Below are 16,003 nucleotides of genomic sequence, written 5' to 3'. Positions count from 1 at the left end.
GCTCTAAGCCAGAGCAGTGGTGAAACTTACCCTCATGAAGTCTCATTTCATAAGGCTGTTTTGAGGAATGCAGGAGGTATGAGATATATCTCATTTTGCACTGTGCTTGGCATGTAGTAAAGATTCAACAACCAGCCCCCATTATGAGGATGATCACCACCATTGTTGGTAACGGTCATCGTACAGGTAATAATGACACTGATAACGCAAACATTGGCATTTAATTGTTAGTAACTCGTTCTTTGTAACTCAAGAATCTGTCTGGTCCGTCTGTATGAGTGTTGTGGAAAAGCTGAGATAAAGATTTGCTCTGACCAATCATCCCTTCCTCCCTGCCCTGAGCTCAGCCCACACCCAAAGCATATATTTTCAATTACATTTTGCAGATGTGGAAAACTGACACTCAGAGATATTAAGAGCATTGTCCAAATGGAAACCCTAGGAACATTACCCTTACTGTCTGTATTTCCAGAACACATTCTTGAACAGGAAAGAAAGAGATAAGGGTGGGTGACACCTAAGCCCATAGGTGAAGAACACTCATGGCAGTGTGTTGGGCATGAGGATTTCATTAGTCCTGTGTGTCACGGACTGATTCTAAAGAATCAGTTTTCTGGAAATGTAACGTGTCACTATCGAGAATGGCTCACAGTGTTTCACTGTGTTTCACTAACGAGAATGGCTCACAGCAAGGACACGGTGTTGCTGCTGGCTGAGGTTGAAAAAAATTCAACCAGCCAGCCAGCCAGCCATGTAGTCAAGAAAGACAATGACATAAGATCAGTGTGGCCCATCTCTGGAATCCAGTTGTTTGCTTTGCTCTAAATAAACCCAGCTTCAAAAGCCACAACCAGACAGAATTCTTTTAATGGCTAGAGGAATGTGAAGTTAGGATCTGTGACAATTACCTGAAAAATGCCCTCTCAGGCTGGAAGGCCAGTCTGGGCTTTGGGCTTCCATAGTCCTTTAAAGAAGGACCTTGGGTCACCTCCAGAATCATTTCTGGAGCGTAGGCTTGGTCCCAGGGCTTATTCTTCATTCTGACATTTTCATTATGTTGTTTGCATCGCTTTTATTAATGGATTGGCCAAGGGCTACTTTGCTTGTCACTAAGGCCAGGGTGATAAAGTTCAGCTTTCATGTTTGTAAAGTGTACATTCCTTGTAAGCTTGAAAAGAGCTGTAGGGCGGGGTTTCCTCAAGACTTAGCAGAATGTAGAACTTACTTAACAGCTTCAACTCCAGGGTCAACACACCAGGGTACAAGTTCAGGGCCACTGCCTCTTATCTGTCATTCAATCTCCCTTAGGCCTCAGTTCTCCCATTTGTCAAATTAAAACAAGAGTTTCCATCTTGCAGGAGGGCTGGGAGGATTCCATAAGCAAAGGTCCTTGAGGTGTTGAGGTTTGACCTTGACGTTTGAGTCCTCAGACATTCAAATAGCCAGTTGTCAGCACATTTAACAACTGGCACGGGGAAGGCCTGGGCTCATCCGGATGGATGCCCTTAGAGCCAGCGTTCATGCTGACTGGTCGATACTTCTGCTGTTTCAGTCGTTAAGCATTTTGTATATCATTTGCGGTATTGATCATTCAATAAATGTTAACTCTGGTTATTAGTGTTGCTGTTCTCACAAGGAGGAGAATCAGAAATTCACAGGGCAGAGTGTTCCGCACAATTTGTACCCACACACTGTGTGTTGTATTCCTGAGTCTCCCATCCCCACCTCCTCCTTGTTGCCAGGAGGAAATGGCGTCACCATAGCAAACAGCATCATGTGTCCATCCGTCAAATGAGGAACTGCTCAGTGTTTCACCTACACTGAAGCAGAAGAGAAGAATCCCTCGCTTCCACAGCTGAATGCTTCCAGGCACACAGGGCACCATTAGGACAAAGCGATCGTGTACCTTCAGCAGAGAGAGGCACTTTTTCCAACCCCTTTCGTGCAGAGTGGAAAAACAGTGAGACCGAGAACACAGGAGACAGAATGAGCATGTGAGGAGACAGAGATGAAAGTGATGGTTACTCCCATTTATTAGAACAAAAGCAGAAATAATAAACCGTGTCACTTTGTGTTCAAATAATGACCCATTTATGGAAGTCTTTACATACGATCTGGCATGGGGTGTGAGATGATTTCCTCCATCATTTGCACCAAAAATGTGGTGTCCAAAATACATACCTTTTTTTTTTCTAAATTATTTAGGTAATCTCCACACCCACCGTGGGGCTCGAACTTATGACACTGAGGTCAAGAGTCGCCTGCTCTTCTGACGGAACCAGCCAGGTGGCCCTAAATTACACAAATCTTTTCATTTTCCCCCACAAGGTTTCTTAGGTTGTCTGATTTATTTGGAGTATTGAAACAATTGCTTTTGGTGTTATGTCATTCTTTTTTTTTTTTAATGTGTTATTTTATTATTGAAAGAGAGTGTGCGTGGGGGAGGGGCAGAGAGAGAAGGAGACAGAGGATCTAAAGCAGGCTCTGCCCTGACTGCAGCGAGGCCGATGTGGGGCTTGAACTCACGAACTGTGAGATCATGACCTGAGCTGAAGTCAGAGGCTTAACTGACTGAGCCACCCAGACGCTCCCGTCCTATGTCATTCTTAAACACGAGCTCTCTGAAGGACTCCAAAAGTATGCACAGGCACAGGTGATGTAAAATAAGATAAATTGCATTAGATGGAAATGAAATCTTACTTTCCCTAAGGACGCTAAAAAGGACCATTTTACACTTTCTCCGTGAGGTTGGGACTGGTGGAAATACTCATGCCCATTCACAGAGAAGGACAGGAAATTAGGGCATTAAAAATAGCTCAGTTGTAGTAGGATTTTCAAGTTCCTGATGTCCCAGATTTTTATATTTGAACTGGATAGTTGATTATCGTACTTGAATTTATAGCTATTTGCCCTGGAATGGAGCTAAAATTCATCATTGACAGTCTACTAATATAAAGCTGTTTGTCTTAACAAACAAAGAGGGTAACCCAGGTTTTCAGGCAGATATAAACTGTGGCAGACAGACCCTAGCATGGCTCCGTGCTTATGCCCTGCATAGCCTTCTCCCCTTGAGTGTGGGAGAAACAGATTACTTGCTTCTAACCAATAGAATATGACAAAGCTGATGTGATGTCGCTTCTGTGGTTGTGTTGTGATATGTATATCGCCATTCCTGCTGGCATGCATCAGAGACTGTCTCTATTGTTGGCTTTAGTAAGCCGCCATGAGGAAGAGAGCCATGCGGAAAGGCACTGAGGACGGCCTCTGGGAGCTGAGCACAGCCCCGGCCTGACAGCCAGCAAGGAAACAGAGACCTCAGGCCCACAAATGAATTCTGCCAACAACCTGGAGGAGCTTGGCCGTGGATCTTTTCCCCATCAAGCCTCTTATGAGCCTGCACGTGAATTGCAATGTGGTACACACCCTGAAAAAGAGAACCCAGCCAAACTATGCCCAAACTTCTACAGTTATCATATGGGTGGTGTTTTATGATCATTCGTTATATAGCAACAGATAATTATACATAAACTTCATCACTCAGCAAGTACCGATGATCTCCTCTGCGTGCCCAGCACTGTAGCAAACGGGATGGTGGTTACGAAAGAAACATAGGACCCGGGTCCTGCTCAGAATCTAGTTGGAAGCAGAAAATTCTGGGTGGATGGAGGGGGCTGAGCACAGTTCATGAATTTTCCTGAATCTCTCAGAGGAAGAGACAGACGACCAAAAACAAACACAGAGAGGCAGCGTCCACAGTGGAACTGCACGGCGCGTCTCCTCACAAACCCTAAACGTGTAGACGAAGACAAACTACCCAATGCCTCAAGACCCATGTGGGATGAGGAACTGCCTGAGATGGAACAGAGGTTAGGCAGCTGGGCTTGAGACAGCCCCTAAGTCACCAACATGTACTCACAAGAAAGTACAGTTGGGTCAGTCTGAGAATAGCCACGACACGCGGAAGGTGGTTCTGCAAGGTCCGTTGTGGGTGTGCCTGCCGGGAGATGCTAGCGAGGTAGGGCTTGACAGTGCTGGAGCCACCTGGGCCCTGGACAACCTCAAAACTAACAGACAGGAGCTCCCTGCCAAAGCAAAGCCCTGAAGTAAGGAGAAACTGCTGGACGTGGAATCCAAGCTGAGGACTAGGACAGTAGGGGCAAAGGGAAAAATGAGGTCCCAATATTGGTAGGGAAGGAAGCAGCCCAGATATGAGTCGGTCTCAGAAAGTTTGGGGCGCCTGGGTGGCTCAGTCGGTTAAGCGTCCGACTTCGGCTCAGGTCATGATCTCGTCGTCCGTTGAGTTCGAGCCCCGCGTCGGGCTCTGTGCTGACAGCTCGGAGTCTGGAGCCTGCTTTGGATTCTGTGTCTCCCTCTCTCTGTGCCCCATCCCTGCTCATGCTCTGTCTCTGTCTGTCTGCCTCTCTCTCTCTCTCTCTCTCTCTCAAATAAATAAACATTTTAAAAAATTTAAAAAGTAAAGAAAGTTTGCGGACTCACACACACACAGAGTTTCTTCTCACTTTATGAAAACAACAGGACAGTTCTAGAACCCTGAATTTAGAAAAGCTCCTGGCCATCCTTCTTTCCCAAACACAAAGGAACGTTTATTTCACTTAAAAAGTTACAAACAGAAAAAAAAAACATGATATATTCCTATATAAAACGACTCATATTGTGCCAAGAACACATGGCCACAAAATAGATGAAAACTCATATTTAAAAATGAGCTAAAATGTAGTAAGAAAATCATAGAAATTCTGAAAGAGGAGCGTAAATCAGAACTGGAAAGTCTCAGCCATGAAGCAACCAGGGAAAAGGACTATTTGAAAACAATGGTGACTTAACGTAGGCGAGAATTACAAATAAAAGAAAAAAATCATTTCATAAATAAAGACTAAAAAGCAACACAGGAGAAATAGGCCCGATAGATAACACCTACAGAAAAAGAAGGGCAAAAGAGATAAAAACAAAGTAAATAAATGAAGAGATTTCTGTTTCTGATTCTGATAGCGTAACTTGAACTACACTAACCCTCCCACTATTAACGATCATAAAACTGGACAAAATATACGAAGCAAATGTTTTCCGGCATTAGATAAGAAGCAATGTAAACCTGGGAATCCTTTTTTAAAATTTTGTTGAAACTCAAGTTAGTTAACATATAGTGTAATAATGGTTTCAGGAATAGAATTTAGTGATTCATCACTTACATATATCCCAGTATATGTTGGGCCCATCCCAACAAGTGTCCTCCTTGATGCCCATCACCCATTTAGCCCATCCCCCCCACCCCTTGCCCCTCCAGCAACTCTCAGTTTCTTCTCTGTATTGATAAGTCTCTTATGATTTGCCTCCCTCTCTGTTTTTATCTTATTTTTCCTTCCCTCCCACTATGTTCATCTGTTTTGTTTCTTAAATTCCACATATGAGTGAAATCATATGGTATTTCTTTCTCTAGCTTATTTCTTTTCTTTTTATTCATTTTTTAAAATATTTATTTATTTATTTAAAAATTTTTTTTAATCTTTATTTATTTTTGAAGGAGGGACAGAGTGTGAGCAGGGGAGGAGCAGAGAGAGAGGGAGACACAGAATCCAAAGCAGGCTCCAGGCTCTGGGCTATCAGCACAGACCCTGATGCAGGGTTCGGAATCAATCACGAGATCATGACCTGAGCTGAAGTCGAACGCTTAACCCACTGAGCCACCCAGGCGCCCCTGACTGACTTCTTTCTAAGCCTGAGAGCCCTGAAAAACAGGGATGCTTATGAAGCAAGCTCTATGGTTGTCCCAGCTCTGCTTAAGGAAAATGTCCTGATCCTGGTACAGCAAGATAAAGTCCACGAAACATGAGGCAGGGAAGATAGAGTCCCGTTTCACTGAAGTTAAAGATATATCTAGGGTCACCTAAAGAGACTAGATTATGTGCTGGATTAAAAAGCAAGATTGCAAAAGACTGAAACTTTATAGATTACATTCTCTGTCAACAACAGAATTAAATTAGAAATCAAAACAAGATATCTAGAAAATTTGCCAATGTAATAATTAGAGATTTCTAAATAATCTTGGAGTCAAAGCAAAAATGCCAAGGAATATTAGAAATATTTGCAAAGGAATGATAATTAAAAACAATATCGCAACATTTGTAGGTTACAGCTAAAGCAGTTCTTGGAGGCTAAAGTTTTATTTATTTATTTTTATTGTTTTTTTGAACGTTTATTTATTTTTGAGACAGAGAGAGACAGAGCATGAACAGGGGAGGGTCAGAGAGAGGGTGACACAGAATCTGAAACAGGCTCCAGGCTCTGAGCTGTCAGCACAGAGCCCGACACAGGGCTCGAACTCATGGACCGTGAGATCATGACCTGAGCCAAACTCAGCCGCTTAACCGACTGAGCCACCCAGGCACCCTGAGGCTACAGTTTTAAATGCCGATATTACCAAGGAAGAAAGTTTAAAATCAAGTATTTAAATTTCCATCTTAGTAATCTAGCGAAAAATATTAATTACGCATAGAGAAAGAAAAAAATGAAGCTACTCTTTATAAGTCTACCGCATTGGATGTTCTTTTTTCTTTTTTCTTTTTTATCTCACCAATGTGAGAATGTAGCTTTGAATGAAAGGTTTAAGCGAAGAACAGAAATAGATGAGATAGAAAACAAACAAAACCCCCCAATTTTAAAATCTTAAAGTTGATTATTTGAAAAAAATAATTAAAGTGGATAAGCCCCTAGCGAGAAAGAGAGAGAAAACAAAAATTATCTGTATGAGGAATGAAAGAGGGAATTATCTTTATAGATCCTACAAACACCAAAAAGATAATGAGGGAATATTAGCAAAAACTTTACATTAAGAAATTTAATAACTTCATTGAAATATACAAATTTCTTGAAAAGCTCAAGTCACCAAAACTGAACAATAAGAAAAAAGGGAATTTGAATAGCTCTGTATGTATGTGTTAATGGAACACAACACTTTAAAATCTTTCCACAGAGTGCTCTAGGATGAAATTCTATCAGACATTTATGGAAGAAATAGTAGCAACATATATAAATTTGTTAGAAGATAGAAGTTAATGCATCTATCTCGTTCTTAGACCAGTATAACTCTTAATCAAAATCTGACAAAGACATTATAGGAAAATTACTGACCCCCTAATAACAATATGTGGAAAAATGGTAAAAAATTTTAGCAAGTTGTGGTGCCTGGGTGGCTTAGTTGGTGAAACGTCTGGCAACTCTTGACTTCGGCTCAGGTCACAATTTCATGGTACCTGGACTCGAGCCCTGTGTTGGGCTCTGCACTGATGGTGTGAAACCTGCTTGGGATTCTCTCTCTCTCCTTCTCTCTCTGTCCCCCCTCCTCTCGTGTTCTCTCTCTCAAAATAAATAAATAAACTTAAAAAAAATTCGTGCATTGATCACTTCTAAAAAATATTCTTTTATGATAAGATCTCTCAGTAAATTCAAAATCAAAGACAAATTCCTAAATTCAGTAACCAGATTATTTAAAAAGCCTACAGCTAATAATATACTTAATGATGAAAGAGTAAATGCTTTCCCTCTAAGATTGGAAGCAAAGCAAAAGCTGTCCATTCCTACCATTTCTAGTCAACATAGGACGGGAGGTTCTAGCCAGAAACATAATGCAAGAAATAAAAATTTGGGGGCAGTTGGCCCAGTAGAGCTTGTGACTTTTTTTTTTTAATTTTTTTTTTTTAATGTTTATTTATTTATTTTTGAGACAGAGAGAGACAGAGCATGAACGGGGGAGGGTCAGCGAGAGGGAGACACAGAATCTGAAACAGGCTCTGGGCTCTGAACTGTCAGCACAGGGGCCTGATGCGGGGCTCGAACTCACTGACCACGAGATCGTGACCTGAGCCGAAGTCGGCGCTCAACCGACTGAGCCACCCAGGTGCCCCTAGAGCTTGTGACTTTTGATCTCAGGGTCATGAGTTGAAGCCCCATCTTGGGCGTGGAGGCTACTTTTAGATAAATAAATAAATAAATAAATAAGTATAATGTCAGCTTGCACCATGACTATTTACATGAAAATCCAGGCAAGCTATTAAAAATACTAGAATTAGGGGCGCCAGGGTGGCTCAGTCGGTTAAGCGTTCGACTTCGGCTCAGGTCATGATCTCGCAGTCTGTGAGTTCTAGCCCCGCATCGGGCTCTGTGCTGACAGCTCAGAGCCTGGAGCCTGCTTTGGATTCTGTGTCTCCTTCTCCTCTCTTGCCCCTCCCCCACTTGTGCTCTGTTTCTCTCTATCAAAAATAAATAAAATATTTTTAAAAATTTTTAAAAATACTAGAATTAATATTGGAATTTATCAAGGTTTTAAGATACAAGGTCAACTGAATTTGTATATGCTAGCAACAAATAATTAGAAAATGATTTTAAAATACATTATTTACAGTATTACAATAGCATCAAATGATAAATTACTTCGGGATACATTTATTGACAGATGTGGAAAACCTTTACATTGAAAACTACTAAGCATTCTTGAAAAAAATTAAGGAAGATTTAAACACATCAGAGGACATTATCTGTGGATTGGAAGAAGTCTGTGTCCCTAAATTGTCCTATAAAGTCAATGCGTTTCCAAAACCAGCAGTTTTGTTGTTTTTAAGGTAATCACAAGCATATTCTAAAATTAATGTGAAAACGCAAAGGATCTAAAAAATCATAGAAAAAAAAACTGGAAGATAACAAATAGGATGAGGTGATGGTTTTGCAATGTGTCAACTGGGCTGTGCTGAACTACATGCCCCAGAATTCCCTTCACTGTATGTTTCCAGGGCCTCACGGACATTTTTTGTGTGTAAGATCTGGAGAGCAGAAGCCAAGCAGCAGGCATGTCGGAAGGTGGGGGTAGGCATGTTTTGTAGCGAGTGCACACTCGTTTATCCGCCGGATTGTGTGGTTGGTGTGGGTAGCAGCCAGCCCTGCACCGTCTCCTGGGTCTTCCTGTGGCTTCTCTGAATCCTGGGCCACGTCTATGAAGACTGTAGGCGGTGAGAACTGACCTAGAGTTCTAACTCATGTTCGTGGATTCCAGCTTTACGTCTGTCTTCTTTTCCTGACTGCCTGCCTGCCCTCGGACTCCAAGCTCCAGTGTCTGAGACTTAGATAACAGTCTTACAGAGATTGTTCAACCAGCTAGCACAACTGCTCACAATGAAATCCCTGTAACAAATCCTTATTAATGACATATGACCTGCAAATGGTTCTATCTAACTGAACCCCAATGCAGAGAAGTTATACCAAATGATCTCAACGCTCACTATAAAACCTGTTATTCGTGTAATGGTACGTAAAGATACATACACCAATGGAACAAAACAGAAAGTCCTGTGGTTGACTGATTTTTGATAAAGGGAGTAATGCAATTCAATGGCAGAAAAGATTGTCTTGTTAACAAATCCTGCTGGTGGGGCGTCTGGGTGGCTCAGTCTGTTAAGCATCTGACTTCGGCTCAGGTCATGATATCACAGTTCGTGAGTTCGAGCCTGGCATTGGGCTCTGTGCTGACAGCTCAGAGACTGGAACCTGCTTTGGATTCTGTGTCTCCCTCTCTTTGTCCTTCCCCCGCTTGCGCTGTCCCTCTCTGTTTCTCAAAAAATGTATAAATGTTTAAAAAAATTAAAAACAACAACAACAACGAATGCTGCTGGAATAACTACATATCTATAAGGAAACAAAAATTACCTTCCACCTGTACATCACACCACAGGCACAATTTTGTTCAAAATGGACCATACATCAAAGCATGAGAGTAAAGCTATACAAATTCTAGAAGAAAACATAAGATGAAAATCTTTGTGAACTTGAGATAGGGAAAGTGTTTTTAGAGAGAACACAAAAAGTGTTACATACAAAAGAAAAAATAATAAGGTTGCATTCATTGAAATTGAAACTTTCTTTTCAAAAGTATCATTAAGAAAATAAAAAATGAGGGGCGCCTGGGTGGCGCAGTCGGTTAAGCGTCCGACTTCAGCCAGGTCACGATCTCGCGGTCCGTGAGTTCGAGCCCCGCGTCGGGCTCTGGGCTGATGGCTCAGAGCCTGGAGACTGTTTCCGATTCTTTGTCTCCCTCTCTCTCTGCCCCTCGCCCGTTCATGCTCTGTCTCTCTCTGTCCCAAAAATAAATAAACGTTAAAAAAAAAAATTAAAAAAAAAAAAAAAAGAAAATAAAAAATGAAAAAGTAGGGGCACCTGGGTGGCTCAGTCGGTGAAGCGGTGACTCTTGATTTTGGCTCAGGTCATGATCTCATGGTCGTGAGATTGAGCCTTGTATCAGCTTCCTTGTTGGCCATGGAACCTGCTTAAGATTCTCTCTCTCCCTCTCCCTCCAACCCTCCCCCAGTCATCCTTTCTCTCTCCGTCTCAAACATAAAATAAAGTAACATAACATAAAATCTAAATGTAAACTAAATTAAAATAAAATAGGTTCCAGAGAACCAGCTCTCCTCTTCCTTAAAAAAGAAAGAAAAGAAAGGACGCCTGGGTGGGTCAGTCGGTTAAGCCTCTGACTTTGGCTCAGGTCATGATCTCATGGTACTTGGGTTAAAGCCCTGCGTCAGGCTCTGTGCTGACAGTGCAGAGCTTGCTTGGGATTTTCTCTCTCTCCCTCTGTCTCTGCCCCCTCCCCTGCTCACACTGTCTCTGTCTCTCTCAAAATAAATAAGTAAATAAACTTCAAAATTAAAAAAAAAAAAGAAAAGAAAAAGTAAGCCATAGGGATGGAGAAAATATTCACAATGCCTATATCTGACAGAGGATTTGTATACAGAATATATAAAGAACTTTCACCACTCAGTCATAAGAGACAAACACCCAACTGAAAAATAGCCAAGTCAAAACAAATGTAATTTTTAAAAAAGCTTTCTTTTTTCCAGGTGTTTGTTGTCTGGTTTTTATTCTAATGAGGTAAGAAATTGGTCAGTTTTAAGTAAGGAAATTATACAATCAGATGATTTACATAAACCAACTTTTTTCTATTCCCTATAACTCCTAGTCCTGGCACATTATTCAAAAATTAGCAAATTAGTTCATCACTATTTTAAAAAGCATCAAAGACCTTAAACAGAGACTTCACACACCGACACAAACATATATGTGGCCAAATGGCACATGTTAAAGTGTTCATAAAAGAAATGAAAATTAAAACCGCTATGAGATTTTCTTCATCCTGAGTATAATAGCTAAAATCCGATGCCAACATCTGATAATATGAAATGCTGGCACGAATATGGAGTGACTGAAAGGCTCAGGATTTTTTTTTTAATTAGGAGTGTTAGAAAACAGTACTTTGGAAAGCATTTCAAATATCTTATGAAGTTAGAACTTTATGCATTTGCCACATCATCCAGCAATTGTATTTCTAGGTATTTATCAAAGAGAAATGAAAATATATGATCAGTAATAGATTTATATGCGCAGCTTTATTCATAATAGTCCAAAACTGGAAACAAATCGAAGGTAACATCAACAGGTAAATGGAAAAGCAAATTATAATACAGTTATACGTTGGAGTACTACTTGGCAATAAAAATGAATACATTATTGATGCATCGTGGATGAATCTCAAAAATACACTGAACAGAAGAGCGTAATCAAAAGAATATATACTGTTTGCGTTTATATGAACTTCTATAGGAGTCAAAACCAATGTATAGTGATATGAGTCAGATCAGTGATTGCCTGAGAGAAAGAGGGAAGAGAGTACAGGGGACTTTTTTTAGAGAATGATGGAAATTTTCTGTATCTTGATTGGAGTGATGCTTGCATAAGTGTAAACTTTGCCAAAAGTCTTTACCTGTATGCTTAAAATGTGTGAATTTTGTTGTATATTAGTTACACCTCAATAAAGCTGATTTAAAAGAAATTTCTATTTCTTAGGTCTGTCCACTGAAAAGGCCTAGCAACAGTGATCAACCCTCTGCCAATGGATACCCTAGCACTTTGACTATGATGCCTTGGAAAATCACTAATTCCAATCAGGAATATGTACATTTCCAGATGCAGAATGAACCTACGGCATTTTGTCTTGCCATAAAGCAAGGTAGTTGTAAAGACTACCAGCGTTGTCAAAAAAAAAAAAAAATGGTGCAGCCACTCTGGAAAACAGTATGGAGATTCCTCAAAAAACTAAAAATAGAACTACCCTACGACCCAGCAATTGCACTACTAGGCATTTATCCAAGGGATACAGGGGTGCTGTTTCAAAGGGACACATGCACCCCCATGTTTATAGCAGCACTTCCAACAATAGCCAAAGTATGGAAAGAGCCCAAATGTCCATCGCTGGATGAATGGATAAAGAAGATGTGGTATATATATACAATGGAGTATTACTCGGCAATCAAAAAGAATGAAATCTTGCCATTTGCAACTATGTGGATGGAACTGGAGGGTATTATGCTAAGTGAAATTAGTCAGTCAGAGAAAGACAAAAATCATACGACTTCACTCATATGAGGACTTTAAGAGACAAAACAGATGAACATAAGGGAAGGGAAACAAAAATAATATAAAAACAGGGAGGGGGACAAAACAGAAGAGACTCATAAATATGGAGAACAAACTGAGGGTTGCTGGAGGGGTTGTGGGAGGAGGGATGGACTAAGGGGCATTAAATGGGTAAGGGGCATTAAGGAATCTACTCCTGAAATCATTGCTTCACTATAGACTAATTTGGATGTAAATTTTAAAAAACAAAAAATAAAGTTAAATTACAAAAAAAAAAGACTACCAGCATTGTCTTAAGAAAGCAAATGTCACACTAAATCTCCAAAGATATAGCAAATTAAGCATCAGTAGTAAGTTAAAACTCTCAGATATGTTTAAATCCACAAGTTCATTACAATACTTAAAGAACATCAAATCTACTAGCTGAATCCCTCTGGAGATACTAGAGGACTGCTTCCTTATTATTTTTTTAAATGGCAAATAAAAAAATAAAATGTTTATCCTACCTTTACTGAGCAAAAAATGACCAAATAGTTGATATAGGAAGTTACTCTTTATAGAAAAATTGCAGCTAATAAATAAAGAATGAGTGATAGAGTTAGAATACTACCATTTGAATTACTAGATGTAGGCAATGATCATTAAGAGTTGATAACATCACAAAAAGAGAGAAAGCCAGACATTCCATACCTCCCAGGAGAAATACACAGCACTATCTATGGCACAATTTTGCCAAAATAACAATAATTAAATCTAAGCCTGATTAAGCCTCCTGAGCTGACTATGCATTTATGGGAGATACAAGGCATAGAGAAACGTGTTAAAGGACACCACAGGGATGTAGTAACAAAATTCAGACTGGGGGAATGTTCAAGTCAAACCACTCAAGTTACTTCTACAGAAAAATTGCAAGGAGAAAAAATAAGAGGAAGATGTTGGAGGAATCTATAGGTTAAGAAATGAAACAAATCAAGCAATCACAATATATGGGCATTATTGTGATCCAGAATGAAATAAATAAAGTGTAAATAGAGTATGTAAAACAAAAATGTGAACACTGGATATTTGATTATATTAAGGGATTCTTGTTAATTTGCCCAAGCTTAGAAAATGGTGTCATGTTAGGGGAGCATTAGATATTAACAAATGAAGTGATATAATGTGTGGCATTTGCCTCAAAGTAAGCAGGAGTGGGGGGACTGGGTGGGTTATAGGTGAAATAAGTTTGGAAATATATTGATTATTGTTAGAGATGGGTTATAGGTACATTTGATTTATTAAGCTACTGTCTATGTTTTGTATATATTTAAGAATTTCCATCACAAAAAGTGGAAACAAAAACAATCGGTTTGGGGATGGAAGGGAAAAAATGGACACATGCGGAGCTATTAGCAACATGCCAAACAGATGTTGGGACCTATATATAGGCTCAAAACAGCAAATTTTTATCCCCTAGACTATGTTACAACAAAGGGATGAGTGGTTTTAAATTCTAGCCCTTATAAGTCTCTGTCATGGGTCTCTGGCTCAATGATTTTATTCTGAACAGTAAGTATTCATGGGAAATTGTATATTAATCTGGAACCACTGAAATCAATACTAGGTTGAAATTTACAGATTATCAAGTGGTGAAGCTGTTTTAAAAGCAATGCAGAGATTCAATAAAGGTGTAGTAATTATTCCTCTCTTGCCTCCTAAACATTGGCTGTTTATTATAGAGAAGTGAGTTTAAAACAAGATCAATTTTTTTTTTTTTTTAAAGCGATTCAGTAATTCCAATGAGGAAATCGCACATGTAAGCGATGTACTATGATGTGAAGAGCTACCTGTAGCTTGGAATATATTTTCTGGAAATAGCCCCATAAGGGATTTCAGAAAGGACTTATTTGGAAGTGAAGGCTGAGCTTGAAGGAAAGATGATATCATCTAGACACTGCAATTAATGACTCAAAATGTATCCCTAGTGATGACTAAGAAATTCAGTTGCAATGAAGTTTTAAATAAAACTGTCTCATGAAATGTGAGATAAGACCAAAAGGAAGTATTTCCAAATCAAGGTAGGATTTTACACAAAAAGCTATTTTAAAAACTTCTGTGTTGTTTACGTGAGTAAATTAAACATGGTAAGCAGACACCTGACTATTTTAGCTACATCACCAAAAACTGATGAATTTAAGTTGGCCAAATCGCTTTCTTTTGGTAGGGGTGGTTTCTCTTTGGAGAAATGAGTGAATGTTCCCACTTGGGGCTACCTGTGTCCCGGCACGTTTGGCAAATTAACTCTGCCGGAGCTCGGAATACAGATAAATGCCGGTGGTTGCAGTCAGGGAAGGACTCGTGAAAAAAAGGTGGGATTAAAAGGGGTAGGGTCTGTAGTCGTGGAGTGGAGAGCTTTCCAGATGTGGAAGGAAAAGTGAATAAAGACACACTAACAAAAGAAAATGTGACCCGGGGCTGTCACCGAAATAATGGCTGGAAAAGGAAAAGATTGGCTAGCACGGAGGGCCCAAGCAGAGGAAAATTAATAATAAGTTATACGTGTGGAGCGAGGCCAGCTTGTGGAAGACCTTTATAGTCAGCCACAGGGCTTTGGATAAATTCAGACAGAATGACCCTCTTATTACAGAAAGGGCTCCAATGGGGCTTTCAGGGGCCCTCGGCACTTTCATCTTTACGGGCTTCTTTCCTTCATAAAAGACACAAAAGAATTCTATTTTATGACGACATTCACATAAAGATTAATGCAATCCAGGCTGAATTTATTATTACATTCATATTATTATAGCTAGTTTCTCTTCTTATTTTAAAAGAAATTAAAATTCAAACATTTTTACAGTCCCCTAAAGGTATCATGGGCCTTAGACATTGTGCCTGCTTCATCTGGTAGATAAGTTGGCCCTAATTAATGTTCGCTCGGGTGGGTTTTATATGCGTTACAGAGATTTTGTGGTTACAGAATTGTTATGGCCATTTCATATATGTGGACCAACCATTTTCTGTATGTGGAGGGGTAGATCTCACCTGGATCACAAAACGCTCCCAAGTGGGCAAAGCTGGCTCAGGAAGGATGAGATCATTTGTTGTGTCTACCATTTGGCCATGGCCGTGAAACAGCTCCTCACCCCCACCCCCACCCTGGCTAGCTGGGAAGCAGAACTTAGTGGGAGAATGTAGGGTGTCTGAAAGGTTTCTATCTGGGCCTAGCTATTGGGGAAACAGTTCCTGGGACACTAGAAATAAGACGATGCTCATCAAAATGGAAGTTTGATTTCGAAAGGAAAATCAGATCATCTTCTAAGTAAGTTATACAGGGCTTTGGGATGGGAGTGTATTGCCTTAAGATTAGATACTTGAATCTGATCCCCATGATGTCCTTTAGAATTTCTATCACACTTCCTTTTTGTGCTGAGTATAACCCCCTCCCACCCCCCAAAAAAGGGGGGGGGTGCTTTGGGCCATTCTCAGGTAAGGGTTTTAAAGTGGAAACAGAGAACCCTTTGGGACTGGTATGCTACTGCAGCGGAGA

The sequence above is a fragment of the Lynx canadensis genome, chromosome C2, assembly GCF_007474595.2.
Source record: "Lynx canadensis isolate LIC74 chromosome C2, mLynCan4.pri.v2, whole genome shotgun sequence".
NCBI classification, from domain to species: Eukaryota; Metazoa; Chordata; class Mammalia; order Carnivora; family Felidae; genus Lynx; species Lynx canadensis.
Note: the sequence above shows the minus strand (reverse complement) of the source record.